The following is a 6,531-nucleotide window of genomic DNA, read 5'->3' on the forward strand; positions in this document are numbered from 1 at the left end:
AATTATAATAATATAATTATAATATACAGCACCTACATATGTACAATGGTGTCAGTTTTGTGAGTGTGGTGAAGCTTACTCTATATCTCCTCCATAATTCCAAAAGCATTTTCTACCACATTCCTTGCCCTCGATAGTCTGTAATTTAATAATGTTTTGTCATTTGTCAAGTTTTTCAGAGGAAAGGTTTCAAAATATGTTCTTCAAAAACAAATACGTACATCATCTGTGAGGAATACGAATTTCATTCCTTCAACTGTCCTCTTTTGCAACAAGTTTTAATGTTCTACTTTTTAGAGAGGTGCAGAACTCATGATGAATTCATACTTAGCATTTACTATAGCTATTTTTACAATACTGAAATGTAGTTGTAATAATATTACCCTGAATTTACAGGGGGCATGATCTGTACACGTTTTCCATCAATAGTTCCTCCATAATTAGAAAAATTAGGAAAGTTTTGCCATTCATTGTAAGATGTTGGGGACGGTAATAGAGTTAAAGTAGAACTTTAACCAAGAGAAAAACATTTGGCAAACAGGATTTTTAACCAGTTACCATCCACCCTATAGCAGTTTTACTGCTACAGTAGGGGGCGTGTACCTGCTGACCCACTGGAGCTGGGATTCGGTGCTGCGCTGATCAGTCAGCAGATTCAGACTAGTGATGTTAGGCCTGAATCTGCTGAGTGTTCATTGCCCTCTCACAGATCTCTAATATAAACACAGGCACAGGAAATTATGCAATCTTCTCTCCCTGGAGCATTCCGTACCAGAGAGATGAGAAAGCAGATCGATGTGAGTCAAAAGCACCTTACAGTAAAAGCACAGCTAGGTCACTTTAACCCCCTGATCACCCCCCAGTTAACCCCTTCACTGCCCTGTCACCAGTGTCATTAGTACAGTGTGCATATTTATTTTACTGATCACTGTATCAGTGTCACAGGTGACTTCAGATAGCTTCCCTCTCAGATAGTGTCAGATTGCCCACCACTACATCAGTTATCACATTTAACCCTCTGATTGCCAGGAACACGCTCACATACACAATAAACCTCCATTGCTAGTATAATGTCTAAATGGATCAATATCTTTGATCAGATCAGCACTATACCAGGTGAGCAGGTGAGGAGAAGGAGCCCAGAGGTCGGAGAATGGAGCTACCAGAGCGAGACCGCCCATACCACACAGTGAGCCGGACCACATGTACCTGATGGCCGGCACTGAGGGAGAGCCCGCAGAGTCACGTCCTGCTGCATTCTCTGCAAATTGGTGAGTGGGTGCCATCCCACTGACAGGTGGGGGAGTGTGCACAAGGTGCAGGTCTGCAGGAGGAGCAGACCACTCCAGAGTGGGAGAGATCCCTGCAGTGAGCCAGACGAAGATGCAGGGCTGAAAGAGGGCTGACTACTGAGGCTGCTGGATGGGGAGAGGAAGACAGGAGGAAAGAGAGATCACAGGGGAGGATTGAGCTTAAATTCAGGAGGAGACGGAGAGATCCTGGGACCCTGTGATCTTCTGACCATGAGATAACCTGAGATAAGAAGAAGCAGACACCCTGAGAAACCTGTAAATCAATCTCACAGGACAGAGCAAGCTGCTGTGGAAGTCCCACCACAAGGTAAAACTTTTCTTAAACGACCAGTGTATGGATGCGGTGTTACCAAAGGAGTCGGTGAGTGACCGTGAAACATTTATGAAGTGATACTGTTTCATGCTGGTAACAGAAATCTATGTATAAATGGGGGGACTAAGTGAGCAATACATCAAGCTGTGAAAGGTGCTCAGGGGTCAGAAGAAAGGTAAAAAATCAGACTCCCAATTAATATCTACTGGAAACATAGAGGAACTGTTTGCCTGGCAGAATTACTGAAAGAGATTAGAATAAGTAATACTAAGGAAAAAAAAGGTATATAAATTAAAGCAAAATGAAAAGTAAACCGGCCAAGGGAAGTGGGGAGAGAACCCCACAGTCAAGCGCAAACAGGAGTACTATTAAAAAGTATATGGCCACACAGGACAAAAGTCCAGAGAAATATAGCCCCGAGAAACAACATGGAGAAAGGAAGTCTGACAAGGAGCAAACTAGACTGTCATATGAGCAACGGGAAGGAAATTCAAATAATGAATCTATAATCATCGACAATGTAATAGAACAAAGCTCTGCAGAACAGCAGAGCACTTTATCTCAAATCCCTACAAAAACCGAGATGGCGCAAATGTTCGCAAAATTGGAACTCTGTATGAAAACCGAATTAGTAGGGATCCATAATGACCTAGGGCATATACTAACGAGAGTGGAGGAAGTAGAGGAGAAGATGGACGCCCAGGCTCAGCAATTAGTGAACATGCAGATGCAGGTAGACAAAATGAAAAAAGAACAGCAGGAACTAACATACAAATTAGAAGATCAAGAGAATAAAAATCGAAGGAATAATCTGAGGATCTGAGGTCTACCTGAGGTCTCTACAGAAGAAGATTTAAGAGAGAAAATTGAGAGTGTATTGAGTTTGTTAATTGAAAGTCCAAGCTCTCTGAAATTGGAAAGCGTACATAGAATAAGGAGATCAAAGGGAATTGTATCTGAATTACCAAGAGACGTGCTTGTTCGTTTCCATCATTATATGGATAGGGAGAAGATCTGGAAAAAACTGAGAGACATACTTGCAATTAAATATGGAGAGACCAGTTTCCTAATATATGCAGATATAGCCCCAGAGACTTTATCAAGAAGAAGAATGCTGAAACCTCTCTTAGATCAAATGAGAGAAAACAAAATTTGTTATAATTGGGGGCAGGGGCGGACTGGCAACTCATGGGGCCCCAGGGCAATAGGGGATCATGGGACCCCTGTGTCCTCACCCACACCGAAAAAAGCCTATGAAAAAGCAAATGAAAGGTACAAGGGGCATCTCATGGGGCCCCCTACTGAACCCGGGCCCTCGGGCGTGGCCCGAGTGCTCAAATGGTCAGTCCGCCCCTGATTGGGGGTTTCCAGCATGTCTGATCGGATGGAGGGATGGAAAATCGGCTAGGCTAAGATACCTGGAAGATATGAGAGACCTTTGTGAAGAAAGGTCAAGGGAGAGTTTGGAATCAAGGAATGATAATTGGCAGCAAGTGAATAAAGGGAGGAAATGGGGGGGGGGAGCTCAGGAAAGGACCGAGGAAAGGAAAGGGATTGGGTGATTTTCTTTTCTATTGAGCAAGCCTTGCTCCTAGCCCGCCCTATCACCTACCCTTCTTCTTACCCTGACCTCTGGGGACCCAATAAGAAAAGCAAGATATCGCCCCAATGGGGAGAAAGGGAGAAAGGGGAATATTTCCAAGTTCAGAGTCATACCCCAAAATAGGAATCGGTAGTGAGAAGAACTCTCGTCAGATTCCAGGCCATTATGTAGGCCAGGGAGATTTTATGTGAGGGAGGGGAGGGGGGGAGAGTCAAGGGGGAGGAGATAGATTATATAATAGGGGAGGATTATGTGGAGACTTGAGAAAGAGAAGAAAGAGGATTAATAAAGAGATATGAGTTCAATGACATATAAAGTGAAAGGGTTAAATTCTCCAGTTAAAAGACACAAGATATTGCGGGAAATACAAGGCCACTCCATAGATGTCCCCTTCTTACAGGAAACACATCTAACACATGACTCCAGGGTTAAGTTATACTCAAGGAATTATCTACACTGGTATTATGCAGACTCGCCAATAAAGAGGGCCAAGGGAGTTGCATTTGGATTTGCAAGAGATTCAAGTTTCAAAGTGGAAGAAAGAATGATATTTAGGTATTAGGGTCCTAAAGGGGCAAGAGTACACGTTAATTAATGTCTACTATCCAAACAAGAAGCCTGAAAAATTTCTTAACCTCCCTGGCGGTATGATTATTTCAGATTTTTGGTGCTGAAAGCGGTACCATTATTTTGCATGGAAATATGTAGTTTTTTTATTGTAGGCTGTAATATTTAGGAATAACTCACTGAAATCTGTCCGAACAAGAGTCTATTAAACATTCCGGGTATGATAAAATTTGAAACACAAAATCATAAATTATAATTTAATAAATAATCATAAAAAATAATAATATAATAATAATACATTTAATTCAATATATAATCAAACCAAAAACACTGAAATTTGAAATATAGCGCCACGTTCGCACATCACTGAGCAAAGTCGCAAAATTGTTTTCAGTGTCTGATGACAAATTTCTCCACGAATCATCACTCAATTCTACAAGTGGTTCTGATTTACTATCACTGTTCTCTAGCCGGTCTAAAACCGCTTTTGACCTAAAGGGAAGCTTTTTGGACGCCATGGACTTTTCTAAGTTTCCAGGCAGAAAGAACAGTCAAAATGCAGGCAGGGCACAGGACAAAGCACTAGGGACAAAATATATGTGAAATGGTTTGAAACAGCAATGTTTTACTATGTAAAATTCGTTTTGAAACAAATTACATCTTTTTTAAATTTTCAAATTTCCCGCCGCCGGCGGCGCCCATACGTCACGACGTCACAGGGACCAGAACACAGAAGCCGGATACCGGCATCAGCCGGAGGAGATGGCCGGGGACGCTGCAGGGGACACATCGCGGGAGCGAAGGACAAGGTAAGTGCTGGAGGGACTCCCTATGCAGCGCCGCATGGTAAGCCCGAGTGTAGCTCGGGGTTACCGCTTTTGGTACAGAAACTTTACCCCGAGCTACACTCGGGAATACTGCCAGGGAGGTTAAGGAGGTGCTTGGAAAGATAATGAATTTTAAAAGAGGCTTTTTGATGATGGCAGGGGACTTTAACTTGTGTTTAGACCCCTGGCTGGACGTATCTTCAGGTGTGCAGAAAGAAGAAAGTAGAGTTTTAAGAATTCTAAAGAAAAAGTTATATGAAAATCAACTGATAGATATATGGAGAGTGAATCATCCTAAAGCAAGAGACTACACTTTCTTTTTAGCAGCACATAGAACATACTCACGATTGGATTATATTCTAATCGAGCATAGACATTTAGATGGGATTTAGACAGTGATGGGAACAGACATTAAGGTCATATCCATCTCAGACCATGGCCCAGTAACAGCTAGTTTAAGAATGAAGGACACTCAGAAGGAAAGGGCTACATGGAGACTGAATGAGACACTTATACAAGATATAGAAATAGAGAGAAAGATAAAGGAGGAAATTGAACAATATTTTATTTTGAACGAAACAGAAGAAATATCAATAGCCACTATCTGGGAAGCACATAAAGCCTACATTAGGGGGGTACTTATAGCCCAATGAATAAAAAGAAAGAAAGAACAAGAAGAGAAAATGAAGGAAGTGTTAAAAGGATTATACAACTTAGAACAGATTCATAAAAAGAAGCAGGAACCAGACATTTATCAGAAGATTATGTGTAGGCGAGAGGAACTAAAAGAGTTGATGGAACTAGAGACTATGAAAGTTTTTAATAGAGTTTCAAAAGAAAGATATAGATGGGGAAACAGACCAGGGAAACATCTGATGAGGAGGTTAAAAGATAAGAAATCAAAAAATTATATAGAAAAAATTTAAAATGAGAAAGTTCTGGTCTACTCCACCACGGAGATCGCAAGTGTGTTCCAAAAGTTTTACAGCAAGCTTTATGAAGTAAATCCAAAGATGCAGAAAGAGATGGAAGAAGAAAGAATAAGGAGGGGGGAGGAATTCCTTAAGGAGGCACAGTTACCAAAGTTGACGGGGGAGAAACTAGCAGCTTTAGACCGAGTAATATCACAGGAGGATATTAATAATGCACTGAAGAGTACGGTAGGGGGAAAGAGTCCAGGCCCTGATGGATTCACCGTGGGATACTATAAAAATTTAAAGAAATATTAGTACCTAAAATATGCGAACATATGAATGCACTAGGGGAGGGAATGGAAATGAGAGAGGAATCATTACATGCATATATAACGGTCATTCTTAAAGAAGGAAAGGATAGTGCACAATGTGCCAGTTATAGCCCGATATCACTATTAAATACTGACACAAAATTATTTGCAAAGATTTTGGCTATCAGGATGAGAGAACTAATGCCAGAGTTGATACATTTTGATCAAGTAGGTTTTGTTCCAAGAAGAGAGGGCAGAGATAATGGACTGAGAACTTTATTACTTTTACAGAAGGCGAGAAGAAGGGAACAGTCGACGATCTTACTGTCAATAGATGCCTAGAAAGCATTTGATAGAGAGGACTGGAAATTTATGTTCAGCACACTGGAGGAATTAGGAATAGGAAATAAGATGATGAGATGGATAAGAGAGCTGTATAATAGACCCTCTGCTTCGATTAAAGTAAATGGATCCCTCTCAAATCCCTTTAAAATGTATAACGGTACGAGACAGGGGAGTCCTCTATCTCCATTGCTGTTTGTAATATCCTTAGAACCATTATTGGCTATGGTTAGAAAGAATATAAATATTAGAGGAATATGTATAGGTGAAGTAGAACATAAAGTAGAGGCGTATGCGGACGATATGCTGTTTTACATCACTAATCAGAGAGTGACGTTACC

Source organism: Staurois parvus, unplaced genomic scaffold, assembly GCF_062004578.1.
Source record: "Staurois parvus isolate SC_StPar_1 unplaced genomic scaffold, SC_StPar_1.0 ptg001134l, whole genome shotgun sequence".
In the NCBI taxonomy this organism is placed as follows: Eukaryota; Metazoa; Chordata; class Amphibia; order Anura; family Ranidae; genus Staurois; species Staurois parvus.